Source organism: Astyanax mexicanus, chromosome 4, assembly GCF_023375975.1.
Source record: "Astyanax mexicanus isolate ESR-SI-001 chromosome 4, AstMex3_surface, whole genome shotgun sequence".
NCBI lineage: Eukaryota > Metazoa > Chordata > Actinopteri > Characiformes > Acestrorhamphidae > Astyanax > Astyanax mexicanus.
The window spans coordinates 940,626-956,631 of record NC_064411.1 but is presented as its reverse complement, the minus strand read 5'-3'; the positions used below and the strand labels follow the sequence as shown (position 1 = coordinate 956,631).

At 39.9% G+C, this 16,006-nt stretch overlaps 1 protein-coding gene across 1 annotated transcript in view; it reads right to left on the bottom strand.

Moving 5' to 3' along the window:
- The window catches only part of sema6ba (sema domain, transmembrane domain (TM), and cytoplasmic domain, (semaphorin) 6Ba), a 173,173-nt gene extending 165,418 nt beyond the window's left edge, over window positions 1-7,755 (bottom strand). The window contains exon 1 of the mRNA XM_049477199.1: window positions 7,358-7,755. The gene's annotated coding sequence lies outside the window, so the exon portion shown is untranslated. The remainder of the gene's footprint in view (window positions 1-7,357) is intronic.
- Between the last annotated feature and the right edge of the window lie 8,251 nt (window positions 7,756-16,006).

Here is a 16,006-nt window from a genome sequence, read left to right as displayed (position 1 = left end):
TTTAAAGAAAAACTGGAGCACATCTTATAATTAAACTGTGTCCACTGCTTCACTATAACACACACACACTTACACACACACACACACACACTCACACGCACAATATATAGAGCTGGAGCCAATCCCCGCAGCTGTCAGGCTGAAGGCAGAATACACCCCGGACAGACCACCAATCAATCCATCACAGAGCAACACACACTTTAAATACTGTATATATTTACACTGAACAAGCAAAACATTATGACCACCTCATTGTTTCTACACATATTTACTTTATTACTTTATTGTTATCAGATATAATTATTATTATTATTATTTGGGTGGCGGGTGATTATTCTCAGCACTGCAGTGATTAGCATGGTGGTGGCATATGAGGTGTTAGTGAGTGTTGAGCTGGTGGTACAGTGAGTGAATCAGATACAGCAGTGATTAGCAGTGATTAGCATGGTGGTGGCGTATGAGGTGTTAGTGTGTGTTCATAATAAATAACCCATATTCCACATGATTCACTGTATCCAGTGTTTTACTTCATTCCAATAATTAAAGCTTCTGCTGGTGATGAAATCAGTAGAGATGTCTGCAGATTAATGAATCAGATTTAAGAGCTAGCTGAAGTTTACAATTCTCTCTGATTCATTAATAAACCCAGACGAACTGACAGCGGTGGAATCCTTAAAGCCTCGTCAGCATATCCGAATTTAGCCTTTCATCTCAATTTAAGAAAATATCATAAAAAGCCAACAGTAGAGAAGATTTCTCCACTTAACCGTCATATTCAGAATTAAAAAAAAACTATTTATTAAACAGCTCAGCCAGTGTAGATAGGAATGGCTTAGTTCAAAACAAAATCAAACCAAACCAACCAAATAAAACCAAACCAAACCAAACCAAATCAAACAAAACCAAACCAATCCAAATAAAACCAAACCAAACCACACAAAACCAAACCAAACCAAACCAATTCAAATAAAACCAAACCAAACCAAACCACAAAAAACAAACCAAATCACACAAAACCAAACCAAATCAAACAAAAACAAACCACACAAAACCAAACCACACCAAACCAAATCACAAAAAAACAAACCAAACAAAAACACACAAAACCAGATCAAACCAAACTAAACCCAATCACACCAAACCAAACTAAACTAAACCACACCAAACAAAACCAAACAAAACCAAACAAAACCACACCACACCAAATCAGACCACACAAAACCAAACCAAACTAAACCAAACCAAACCACACAAAACTAAACCAAACCAAACCACACCAAACCACACAAAACCAAACCACACCAAACCAAATTAAACCAAACCAAACTAAACCAAACCACACAAAACCAAACCAAATTAAACCAAACCAAACCATACAAAACCAAACCAAATTAAACCAAACTAAACCAAACCACACAAAACCAAATTAAACCACACAAAACTAAACCACACCAAACCAAATTAAACCATACAAAACCAAACCACACCAAACCAAATTAAACCACACAAAACTAAACCAAACCAAATCAAACCACACAAAACCAAACCTTCCCTGCTTTATCCGCTGCCTCATCCTTCCCTCCACAGTTTCTACACATCTCTCCTGTTTTTCTTTCCTCTCATTTTAAACCCTTTCAGTCTCTTTCTCTCTTTCCTCTGCTCTGTACTGAAACACTTACGCCCTCCTGAACCCCACTGACCTGCAGCTTCCCAGCCACCAATCTGAGGGGCCAGAAAAAGAGAGAGAGTAAAAGAGAGAGAGAGTAAGAGAGAGAGTAAAAGAGAAAGAGAGAGAGAGGGAGAACAAAGGGAGGCAGGGCTGGTGAATAAAAGGCGTCAGGCTGAAACGTGCCGCTGTAGGATTGCTGGAGCTGACGCGACTCCTTCGGTAAGGCTGAGACAGCTGAGGTACGTTTAGACAAACGGAGAGAACAAGCTGCCGCAGAGCAGCCGGCAAACCCACGGCGTTTAACTACCACACACCGATCTGTGTGCTCTGCTTAGCCTCGGCTTTTTCCCTACGCAGAAAAAAAAAGCAGATTCCCGGCGCTGGAGCCCAAACTGCAGGGTTCATCAGTACCAACCAGCCTCACGGTAATTAGCCTCAGAACCATGACCAAAAACCACACAAAAACCAAACCAAACCACACAAAACCAAATCAAACCAAACCAAACCAAATCAAACCAAACCCAAAACAAACCACACAAAACCAAACCAAATCAAACCACACAAAACCAAACGACACAAAACCAAACCACACAAAACCAAATCAATCCAAACCACACAAAACCAAACCACACAAAACCAATCCACAAAACTAAACCACAACCGAACAAAGCCAAACCAAACCACACAAAACTAAACCACAACCGAACAAAGCCAAACCAAACCACACAAAACCAAACCAAATCAAACCAAAACCAAATCAAACCAAACCAAACCCAAACCAAACCACACAAAACTAAACCACACAAAACCAATCCAAACCAAACTAAAACCAAACCAAAACCAAATCAATCCAAACCATACCAAACTAAACCCAAACCGAACAAAGCTCACAAAACCAAACCAAACCAAACTAAAACCAAACCAAACTAAAACCAAACCACACAAAACACATCAGCCAGTAGTGCCGATTACGCTCTCTCGGACTCTGGCTGCTGATAGCTAGGGCTGCAACTAATGACTATTTTGATAGTGGACTAATCGGCTGATTCTTTTTTTCTATTAGTCGATTAGTCAATTTGCTAGTAATTCCCACGCCCTTGGACTGGAATGAAAAGAAAACTAAGCAAGCAAGCAATTGGACAGGAGTGCGAACAGCTTCACTGGAAAAGCATTAAGCTGAAGCCCCTCCCACAAAAAGAGATACAGGATGAGAGAAGAGTGAAGGAAACACGCAGGTAGAAAGGAAGTGAAGCGTTTATATAGGGAGGAGAGTAGGAGGAGTGAGGATGTGGATCAATCTCCCAAAACATAGTTTTGTATATTCCTATTAACTCCACTTAGTCAGTGATAATTTCTGCCACCATGTCCCCCATCTCTAAAAAAGGATAGAAACAGATTTAAAATAAGAATTAAAAGACATTTAAATGTCTAGATGTTGTTTAAACATGAAATGTACTGATTATTTAGTGAGTAAATATGTAATCTGTTATGTTTGGGATTTCAGTATTCAAAAGAGATATTTCTAAAATGTTCTGTTGCACAAGAAAGACACAAGTGCATTAATATTATCCTTCAAGCCGTAAAAAAGATTGATTGTCTAATGTCATTTCCCTCTAATTCCCTCTAATACCGATAATTGCTGTTTGCTGTTGTTTTTCTATTTTGCTGGGATAAAAACCCTCATGTTGCGAGGAACAGCAGCAGGAGCTCCTCAGATAAAGTGCTGTTCTCATTTCTCTCCAGGCTGGATGGCCTTACCTAACATTACTCGAGTGTGTTAGCTTGTGGATCACCCAGTGCTAGGTCTGCTCTGTGTTGGTGTAGTTTGGTTTTCGGTCTGGTTTGTTTTTTCCAGGTCGTCCTAAAGAGGACAAGAGACGACCAAGACAGTGGGAAACCATCGTCCAGAACCTTCTAATCATCCTGCTTCATGTCTAGAAATCAGCGAGTCAGCGAGTGTAGCTTTAACACATGAAAACAATCCAGCATCTGATGCCTGAACCATCATATAAACCCCATCTTTACATGCCTCACATTCCTGGGCAACGGCCCAATCAATTACTGCAGTTTCAAATCAATGCGAACAAACCTCTTAAACTAATTACATCAAAAGGTATAAGTAGCAGCGAAAGATCACTCGTGTTCACGTAAACGGCAGCTACATATAAAAAACACATAAAAAAAAAAACAGTGTGCAATGGTTAAACCATCACATAGACCTCTATTGTCACCTGGATTTCATGCATTACATACTTTGTGCTGTATTTTATTTTAATCGTTGATTAAAATCAATAAAAATCAATCAAGCCTCTTACAATCACCAGTGACTCAAATGGTACTGCAGCAAACCTTCGACTAGAACCTTTGAGCATCATGTGTCATTATATAGATAAATATATATATATATATATATATATATATATATATATATATATATATATATGCTCTTGCTCATGAATATTCATACATGCAAACATAACAGCACTGAGACACCAGGAGGCGGATGGACGGACAACAGTCCGCAATTTGCAATGTCATATGTTATTTTATAACATGTGTAATAATGCTGAACCTGCGTAAGGTTAAAGTAAAGTTCAGCCACTGGCCTAGTCTTGTAAAAAGAGTCTCAGTAAAATCCACGCCAAATCCACCGGAGATCCTATTTAAACCTATAGTTACTTACACACAGAGGTGGGTAGTCCAGGTCCAGAAACTACTGGGTAAAGCATGCAACACTGATGTGACATTCGCACAAATAACACAGGAATGAACTGCATGCTGTTCCTAGCGCAGTTAGCTCTTATATAACGAGACAACGCCGCTGCCCTTTTACAAAGAGCAACAAGAAAAAGTGGTTTTCAGCAAAAGGACACCTTTACAATTACTCTTGACTCAAATAGTACCCCACCCCCAAAGATCGAAACATTCATCTGAAAAAAAATAAATAATAATCAACATTCAACCTTCAGCTGAAGGCCATTCACGGGTTAATCCAGGTTAAAATCCACAGGGAATTGGAATTTTTACACTAACCATTGAATAAAAATGGTAACCATAAAATAGAAAGAAAAATCCTGATTGTAAATGGTAATTCCAGCTGTAAGCAAGACTCTGACACTGACATTCACTATTGTAGGTTAAAATTTATATGAAGACTTCTCCTACATTAACCAATGACTCAAAATGGTACCTGCCAAAAAGGGCAAACACCATGATACAAGCTTTAACCTTTAACTGCAGGTCATTTGTGAGTTAATCCAGATTAAAATCCACAGAGAATTGGAATTCTTACACTAACCATTGAATCAAAATGGTAACTCTAAAACGGTCCTGATTATAAATGGCATTTACACCATTACACAAGAGTAAACCCTGTGACAATAGCCTGGACTGTAACATGAGCTCTATACCTGTATATAGTGACTGTATTACTGTAGATTAAAATCAATCAAATCAATCAATCTATCAAACAATCCCCTTACAATAAATAATGACCCAATGGTACTTCTAATCAGTTATAAAAGCCTTGAAAACCTTTGCTCATGGCTTGGTCACATGCATTATGCTGTATACCAATGGGTCGGTCTGCATGATGAATCCATTACTGTGTATTAAAATCAATACAAGCAAGTCTCTTACAGCAACCAATGACTCAATGGTATCGCTAAAACGGTTTACAGTTGAAAACCTTTGCTCATGGCAAAGTTGGTCGATTACATACCTTTAAATAAGGCCACATAATGAATTTAGTACTGCAGATTAAAATCAATAAAAACAGCCCTCTTACAATAACCACTGACTAAAGCGGTCATGAATGTAGATGCTAACCATTGACTTCAGCTTGGACCATCATCATGTGGCACTGCATGTCATTACCATCTGTCTACTGCCTCTGGTCAAAGGCTGAATCAAGTACATGGTCCCATTCAACAAACAAACACGCCTATAAAACTGGTCCTGGTTGTAAATGGTACTTTCAGAAATGCTGTATAACTGTAGACCTTAAAACAACCAACCAATGACTCGAAATGGTACCCCTTAAAAGAGTCAAGGACCTAAATGGTAGTTGAATCCTAAAGTAACCCTTTTGTCAGTGAGTTAGATCATCACATTGGCATGCATGTCATTCAAGTCAAGGACTGAATGGGCTGCTGCAGGTTAAATTCTATGTTGCACTGACACTTTAATACTAGCTATTAACTCGGAATGGTATCGCTAAAAACAGTAATGGTTGTAAATGACATTTACAGCTAATGGAGTCTGATGTCTATAGCTTAGACTTTCACAGATGCTGTATACCTGTATGCCTATATTAGCCAGTATGATAAAAAAAAAATCAACATGCACAAGCTTCTTGCAACAACCAATGACTCAAAATGGTACCCCTAAAAACAGTCCTGGTTTTAAAGGACATTTACAGCTGATGCAAACCCTTGACTATAACTAAGACTTTCATAAATCCTGCATACCTACAGGCCTGTATTATTTAGTATGATCAAAATACAGATACAACATATACAAGCTTCTTGAACCAACCAATGACTCAAAATGGTACCCCTAAAAGCAACGAAGGATATAAATGGTAGTTGAATCCTAAAGTAACCTTTAGTCAGTGGCTTAACCCATCACATTGGCATGCATGTCATTCTCATCAAGGGCTGAATGGGCAAATACAGTTTAAAATCTATGTTGCATTGACACTTTAACACTCGCTATTGGCTTGGAATGGTACCCCTGAATACAGTCCTGGATGTAAAGGACATTTACAGCTGATGCAAACCTCTGACTACAGCTTAGACTTTCAGAGATGCTGTATACCTCTAGGCCTTTATTAGCCTTTAATTTCATTCTTACAACAACCAATGACTTAAAATGGTCCCCCCTAAAAACAATGAAGGGTCTAAATGGTAGTTGAATCCTAAAGTAACCTTTAGTCAGTGGCTTAAGCCATCACATTGGCATGCATGTCGTTCTCATCAAGGGCTGAATGGGCTGCTGCAGGTTAAAATCCATGTTGCATTGACGCTCCTACACTATCTATTGACTCAGAATGGTACCCCTGAACACAGCCGGGGAAGAAAGCTGTATTTCCATCAGTCTGAAAGCGAGTCTTTGTCTCGTGCAGCCTGAACCACTAGGCTTTAGCCACCTATCAGAGCTGCATGGTGATAAGACTGGCGCGAGGACGGCAGCAGCACCATAGAAAACACAGAAAACGCAGCAAAAGAAGGGAATGAACGTTGGGGACAAATGGACATCCATATGCAGCATCTTTACATTTAATGTTACATCAGTCTGAGCACGAGCGCTGCTCCTACCTTCACGTGCCCCCTGTCTCCGGTGCTGCGGCGGATAAATGAAGGGTACCCCAGGCTCGTGCGGCAGATCGTCCTGTGATGATACTGGGGATTGAGCTGGGCTCTATGTATGTATGTGTGTGTGTGTGTGTATGGATGGTGGGGTGGGGGGGGGGGTGTCTTGGCTATATCACGTCCGTCACAGAAGAAAGCAGCACAATAGCGCGCGCGGTCCACACTGCAGCTGTCCGTCCGTCCCGCTGCAGGACGGTACCGGTACCAGACCCGGAAAACCGCAAAGCCCGAACAAACCAACGGACAGACCCGGAGGGCCAGACGCACGTCCTCCGGTGCCTGGCGCCGCGCCAAGATAAGACCCCGCGCCACTCACCTGTCGGTGGGCTCCGGTGGAAGCGGGAGGGGGTGGGTGGTCGGTCAGCGCGCGCTCGGCTCGGCTCGGTTCGGTCAATGGTTCCGCCGGTCCGGCATCCTCACTCCTGCACTGGAGCACTGCGGCTCTAACAGCCCCTTACACACACACCACACACACACCCTGCGCGAGAGAGCGCGCGCGCGTACGCGTGTGTATGCGTGCGTGTGTGTGTGTGTGTGTGTGGTAGGTGTGGCTGCGTAACGGTGCGGATCCAAACACAGAACGGACTGACGCTCCTGCAGAAAGGCGCGCGTGTGTGTGTGTCTTTGTGTGTGTGTGTGTGTGTGCGCGCCTGTGTATATGTGTGTGTGTGTGTGTGGCGAAGCAGCGCGAGCTCGGTCTGGTCTCCTCCGCCACATGAGCGGATCTGCCGTTCTGGTGTGTGTGTGTATGAGAGAGAGAGAGAGAGAGAGAGAGAGAGAGAGAGAGAGAAAGAGAGAGAGAGAAAGAGAGAGCGCGAGCTCGTCTAGTCCATGTAGAACAGAAATACTGCCAAAACAATAGGACTCTATAAACCTGCTGTGCTGGCATCTTGCCAGTTGCCAGTTTTGCTTAAAGCAATAAAAAACCCTCACAGAAATTCTGCACCAAAATTCCAAAATCTAATATAAAGTCTTCTCTTGAGATTAGAGACAGTTACTCAAAAACATCAAAAGCAGCATAAACTCTTTTTAAATACCATTAATTTAAGAAGACACAGTGAAGGAGCAGATGTCTCAAAACCTTTGTCTTTGTGTAGATACAAAGAAAGATAGCTAATTTTTAAATCGAACAGCAGATTGCAGCATATTAACAAAGAGATGTTGCTACAGCTGGGCCTGTAGATCCTGTAGCTCTACACTCGTAGGCTGAAGCTGAAGCAAGGCAGGATTAAAGTGCTTCGGTTTATAAAGTGCCTCGGTATAAACCCCGGTTGGGTATAGGTTTTCGATTTATTTCATTATAATAATGTTTCATTTTTATGATGGAATGCTGTAAGGGGGTCGAGCTCTTTTAATAAAAGCATGAAAGCAGGTTTCTCTCCTACTGTCATCATGAGAGCCTCCATCTTTTAGATTTTGTTGGAACAAACAAACAATAAGCCTGATTGTGAAGCTTTATTAAAAATAAAAACTAAATCGCATTAGTTTAACTGTTGAAACTACACATATTCTTTTACTCAGCATATTCAATTATTTGAGTGGTGTCAATCACTTAAAATGAATTAAAATCCTCATTAATTTTTTTTTATTGCTGTAATTTTCTGGTATTATTGTGAGGGGGCAGTATTAACAGTGTATTGTGGTTTAGACCTGGCAGACTGGATTATTTTTACTGTATTATAATATCTCAGACAGAGACAGAAAGAGAGAGGGAGGGACAGAGAGAGAGACAGACAGTACGAGCGCCTAACCCTGCGTTCTCACTGGAAAGCCACAGACGATCATTAGTTTTCCATGGCAGGACATGATTTTAGCGCAGCAATAGTGTGAGGACAATTTGAATCATCTCTCACAAGGAGGTGCACTACCCAAACTAGATTTTGGGAGTCTTTTTAAAGGGCAGTGAGAGAACAGTTTTACGCCCTTTTGAGGTAAAGTCTGTCTCTAAACGGAGATTCACTTTATGTCACAATAACAGATCTGGTTAATAATCACTGTTGATTTGTGCTTTATATTTATATAACAATATAAAATGATTCTAAGTATCTCACTGCCTTTCACTTATTTCTCACCAGAGGAAGTGACATCACTGGCTGAAGGTTACATGATCTTTATTAGCACTGTTAGCAGATTTGCTCTGATGTGCAGTTTTACTGTACTGCCAAGAGGGGGTGCTTTTCATAGCGGGGGTGCAGATTTAGACACTACTATGGTGCCGAATTCAGCAGCCCCACCAGTAAAAGCACCCCCTCTCAGAAGAGGCTAAATTTGACGTTTCTTTTCCATTTTCTTCCTTGGGTATTTCCATTTTCTAAGTAAAGTTAAAACCAGGATGACGTGTGGGTGCGCACTCTCAAGAGGGGGTGCTTTTCCTGGCTTTTTTGTCACATATGTATATAATTGCGACACATTGTTTTTTCTAATAACAGTAAATTTAACAGAAAATACAGAAAAAAAAATTATTTAGATTTTTTTGTGATTAAAAGTAACTCCACAAATGTTGTTCTAAGTCCCTGTAGGGTGGGCTTTAATTCATTTTAGCAAATGTCAAACCCGCTATTATGCCCTTGCTAGGTTGCTAGGTCATTGCTACCGTTGATCTGGTATCCCAGGGGGTTGCCATAGGCAACATGGCTAAATGTCTATTCAAAGACAGCAATGGAGACCAATGGTTGCCGTTGCAGTTCCAGATACCAGCCAATCAGAAGAGAGCCCATCAAATTTTCCACAAGCTCTTCCCAATTGTCGACTACGCACTCTAAACTATATAAACACACTATATATATATATATAATACTATAAATCAAGGGTTCTTAACCTGGGCTCACGACCCCCAAGGGGGTGCTGACATAATCCCGAGGGGCTCATAAGAGCTGTATCCCGTTAACTCAGTTTCTGCAGAATAATGAAATAGTGAAAGAATAATGCCTGGGCTCAACTGTCTCCAGAGTTGCCAGGTTTGTGGTTTTCCCGCCAAATTGGGCTTGTTTGTAAATCCAGTCACGGATGTTACGTTAATGCGGCATGCAGCCCAGCCCTTTTACTATAACCACGCCTTTTTTGAATAGAGCTGAATAACGTTTTTAAAAACGAATTCTGTGGGGATATAAAAACTTAACAATATAAGCAGAGGTTACACTAGCTGCTGCATTTAAATAATGGAGGTAGAATTACAGTATATTGGGAAAAAAACGTGATTGAAAGTTGTTCTGTTTTGCCATTGAAACCTATGGGGATGGGTGGGGTTACACAGCTGATGTTACAGAACTGATGTTAATAATTATCAAACTGTAGTTCTGAGAGTGAAGGACTGAAGTGTAGCTTACATACAGTTTCTAATGGGTAAAAACTAATACAATTGTATGAAAATTACAGATGGAAACTTTAAGACTTCAGCCCTTTTATTTTACATATTATAATATAATTTGTTTCTTCTGAGGTCATCTCGTGTACCACCTTGGGATGCTTTGGGTTCCTTCCATTTTTTTTTTTAAATCAGCATGATGTCTGTCTTTTAAGTTTCTTTTTTTGGTCAGGCAGGTAATATTTAAGTGATTTCTTGATTGAGAACAGTAACAGTAAGTTGTGGCTGTAATCAGGTCTGGGTGTGGTTAGAGAAATTGAACTCAGGTGTGATTTCCTGATTTTTTTGCATGTTTGTCACACTTAAATGTGTTGGAACATCCAACCAATTTAAATATTAGTCAAAGACAATACAGGTAAACACAAAATGCTGTTTTTAAACGAAGATGTTTATTATTAACTGTGGTTTCTGACACCTGAGTACACTGTCTCTAACCACACCCAGGCCTGATTATTGCCTCACCTTTTCTCAATCAAGACATCACTTAAATAGAACCTGTCTGACAAAGTGAAAGATCTCCACCAAAAGATCCTTAAAAGCTCCACATCATTCCGACATCCAAAGAAATTCAGAAACAATTGAGAAACACTCGTTTTCCGAGCGTTAGCGCTGTGATGCTACTCGACAATGCTGCATCAGCAGCAGTTCAAAAAGAGGCGGAGTCTAACTTCACATGTATCGGAGGAGGCGTGTGCTGGTCTTCACCCTCCTGGTGTCCACAGAGATCCAGACTTCTTTTTTTATGTTTATGTGAGACTGTAAGAGCTCAGGCATGCAGTTTATAATCTATAATCTATAATCTATAATCAGCAGCTTCAGAGCAGAACTGAAAGCTCTGCGTAGGTTCTAGCGGGAAACTCGAAATCACGGCACTTTTCTCAGCCAATCACCAACTCCCACCTGTCCTTAAAAGACCTCCCTCATACCTGTTCTCCCCTGCTTGCAGACGCTGACATACGTTTTCACCCTCCTCCTTCCCCACCGCCTCCAGTTCGGTCCCGCCGGTTGCCCAGGGGATAGGCTCCGCCCCCGCCGTACAAGTACGGCAGGATCTGCGAGGTTCCAGACGCTGCGGACCTGGGCTTCGACGGGGCTTTCGCCAAAGACTCTATATACACTATATTCACTATTACTAATTGTCATACGTGTTTATTGGGATTAAATCTTTCTTGCTGCACTTTGTTTCTAGAGTTTTCCTGCTAGAACCAGAGGAGCAGACCTCACACTCATGTTGTGTCTGATGTGGCATCGCGTCCCGTATGCCTGTGCCACGCTGTGCCACCCTACACCAAACCCAGATGGCACGGGACACGGGAGCCCAGCCTGAGCTTCATTTCCTGTTTTCAGAAACAGTCGAACGTTAATTCACTTTAATTCCCTGAATAAATCAAATTAAACACACAGAGGCAGTGAGACAGCGTTAGCATTGAGATAGCGTTAGCATGTGATTAATATCACTTCATTGTATTAATACATGTACATCATTTACACAAGAATAATCAACAAAATATGATGATAATCTGTCAAAGACTTTTATCAGAAGGCCAAAAATCTAACACATTTTTTCATGTTTGCGTTCATTTCGTCACCTTTTTAGATGAATTAAATGGTCCAAATGTTGTTTCTTTAATGTTTAAGAACCTGTTATTACAAAACTACTAAACTACTAAAACTCATTTACCTTAGTAGTGCTAGTCTAACACTTAAGTTACCTCAGTTTTGCTATTTTAACTCTACATTTACCTCATTAGTGCTATTTTAACTCTAAAATTACCTCAACAGTGGTATTCTAATTCTAAATGTACATCAGCAGTGCTGTACTAATTCTACATTTACATCAGAAGTGCTCTTCTAATTCTAAATTTACCTCAGCAGTGCTACTTTAACTCTGAGTTTAACTGTGCAGTGCTACTCTAATTCCAAATTTCCTCAGCCATGCTATTCTAACTCTAAATTAATCTCAGGAGTGCTATTATAATTCTAAATGTACCTCACCAGAGCTGTTCTAACTCTTTAGTTACCTCAATAGCGCTGTGCTAATTCTAAATTTACATCTGCAGTATTATTCTAACTCTGAATTTACCTCGCCAGTGCTATTCCAATTCTAAGTTTACCTTCACAGTGTAATTATATTTCAAAATTTACACCATTGAATGCTATTCTAACTCTATTTACCTCAGTAGTAGTGTTATAATTCTAAATGTACCTTAGCAGTGCTATTCTAACTCTAAATTTAACTAGGCAGTACTATTCTAATTTTAAATTTACCTCAGTAGTGCTGTGCTAATTCAAAATTTACCAGCAGTACTGTTCTAATTCCAAATTTACAACAGCAGAGCTATTCTAATTCTAAATTTACCTCAACAGTGCTATTCCAATTCTTAATTTACCACAGCAAAGCTATTCTAATTCTACATTTAGTGGAGTAATTGTCTTAGTGAAATATGGGAGAAATTATGTAAAATAAAAATACAACCCCAATTTAAAAAAAATTGGAACATTGTGTAAAATACTTGGAACATGGAAATGCCATCCTCTCTGGACCAAAGCACAAGAAGAAAATACAAATACAAAGAAAAAATACAAAGCGACAAATACTAAGACAATAAAACAAAGAACAAAGAGCTAGCTAGAAAAGCAAAAGATAACAAAAAATAAAAAATAAATATAACAAACCATAAAAAACAGGAACTCAACAGGAGCAAACAAAGCATGACTCAAATAGCGCAGCAGAGAACAAAGAAAAACAAGAGTTATATACTGTATACACAGACACAGACAAGAAACACCTGGGGAAGATAACGAGGGGTCTGGTTTACAAACAAGGCACATGTAGGAACACTAATGACTGGGCGGGGCTAGGGGCGGAGACAAGGGAGAAACAAAACATGTGACTAAGGACTAAGAAAAGACTAAGAAAGACAAGCAAGAACACAAGAGAGGAAAAAGAAGGAAAAGAAGAAACTCTACAAATCTTTATGAGATTTACAAATATATATTTGTATATACATTTATTTACACTTAATACAGAGTCCCAATTTTTTTTGGAACTAGGATTTTAATACTAGATTTTTATACAGTTTTTACAGTGTAGATTATATACAACTGTCACATATACGTCCACAGTGACCTAATCCAACACAGACCATCCAGATGGACGCTGTTATGACTGAGTATCTGCGGCTGTGGGAGATACGATTTCAAGTCAAAACTGATACATTCCCTCATAAAACGCTTAAAACACAGCGCTCATGTGGTCCTACTGAACTCAGCATGTGACTGTGGCTCCGAGCCAACCACCAGCAGAGCCTCCACCTCCACCTCACCACATATCATATATATATAAATATATATATAAATATATAACTCAGCCTCGTGACTGAACAACACAGCACTGCATTAACATACAGCGTGATGTTCTCTAAATTAAATTCAGCGTACGCTCCGCCGCCGCTCTGAGGAAACTTCTGCAGTTCATTCAAAACTTTTGAGGACAGAAGAGGAAAAAAGAGAAGCAGGAAGCGTCTGGAAAAAAAAACGACTGCCAGGATCAAACGCTGAATTTACGAGCACTGAAACCACAGATCTTGTAACAGGCAGAGAGAAAGTGTGATCAGAGGAGAGGAAAAAGAGAGAGGGAGAGAGAGAGAGCGAGAGAATGCCCCTGTGAATACTGTAATATTCCTGTCAGGCAGATTTTTTTAAGACTGCTGCATCGGGAAGAGATTACCGCTGATGTTTTTCAGGCTGAAAGGTGAGCAGATTCAAACCTCTGACATCTACAAATTGGAGCAAGGGGCCGTATTCAATCAAATCCAGCCGGCCTGGGTGAGGAGATGGTGGGATTGTTGGCTATGACAAGCTGAAGCCATGCCAAGTGGGTTCATAACCCTGAACTACTTAATTTTATTATAAAGGAAATGCGGTTTATTTGGAATAATAAGTGTACAACAGCTTAGTGTCATACTGTATTATATACATCAGTCAGCCATGATGTTAAATCTACGTCTTACAAAGTCAATATATAAACTTTTTGACCAAAAAACGAATGAAATTGCTTTAAACCTTGTCAGTTATGTCTTAGGTAGATATATAAATGGTTACAGTTGTGGCCTGATTAGACACTGGGTTTTACAACAAGAGAGCATAAAATAACCAACCACATCCAACAGGATTAACTGTGGATGCTGTAAGAGAAAGCTGTCTGAAAGGGAAGTTCGGGTGCGTTTCCACCAGAACTGTCCGTCACCACAATAAATCATTGTGCTCTAAAACCAGGTGTTTCAGTTTCATTCTCCAAACCCTGTATATACAGTATATCATTACATTCACACACATAAACATTCACTACATTACAACTATCTACTTCTTACATATATAGCAGGTTTTTATCAAGCTTGTGAAGGCCAAGAACACTGTGCTGTTTTTTTCTTTACTGAACTCTCAATAGACTCTGTAGAGGAGATGGTTGTACAGCATGACATTGGAAGTGTTTAGAAATTAAAAAAATAAGCTCGACATTCTAAATCCAAATCCGCTGCTCGTATCCTTACATCCCCAGCCTTTGAATAAAGCTATCGTACAGAAATATTTTTTGCCTGGTTTGAATCCCGGTCATGCAGCTTGCCATCGGCTGCCGGAGCCCTAAGAGAGCACAGTTGTTCTTGCTCTTTCTGGGTGGGTACAGTAGATCTCTTTCCCCTCATCACTCCTAGGGTGATGTGGATCAGCAAAAGGCTGCGTCTGTGAGCTAAGGTATCAGAACTTTTTTAATTCATTTGATTAATCATCTATTCGTCTTGTTTTTGAGAATCCGTTTTTTTATTACCTGTCATGAATGCGTCCACGCTGTTTCAAAAATTAAAAATGAGGTTGATCTAGAGCTTCATTGTCAGTGTTTTCTTGTTGTGTTACAAAGATACATTTAGATTTTCTAAAATTTGTTTGTTTACTGCGATATTTTAAAGTAGCAGGGTGAACTAAAGGTTAAGCTTTACCCCTTTAAGCTCAGTATGGAGATGGAGAAGAGGAATATTAAGTGAAATAAAAAAATGAAAATATAAACAGTGTAAAGATTGTGATGTCACTTAATTAAAGTTCTTAAACTCCTATCCCAAGATGACAGTGTGGACAGAACACTTAAATTATTTCAAATCATTTTTAAAACTTTGGAAAAACATCATTCCAAAAATGAGTTATTTAGTCTTTTAAAATAACATCAAAGAAAACTGTTTAAAACATATATAAAGTTGTTTAAACTCGACCCTTGTGCTCCTGATGTTTCCCTCAGTTCTGATTGGAGGATTTAAAATGCGTGAGCTCCATCTAGTGGTAACAGAGAGAACTGCAGCTCAGCCTGTGGCCAAACGGTGAGGATTATCACTAAAAACTAAAATATTCGCTCGTTCCACAGTGCCGACGCCGGGCAAACAGCCCCTGAGCAGAAACTTGGATTATAGTCGCTATCCAAGAAGTTGTGACGCGAGTTAACCAAACAACAGGTGGAATAATAAGAAGTGCAAACCTGCTGAACCCTCCTGAACCCTTTAAACACTAATTTTAATACGTTAAACCAAACAATGAAAACGAATGAGCGCCGTG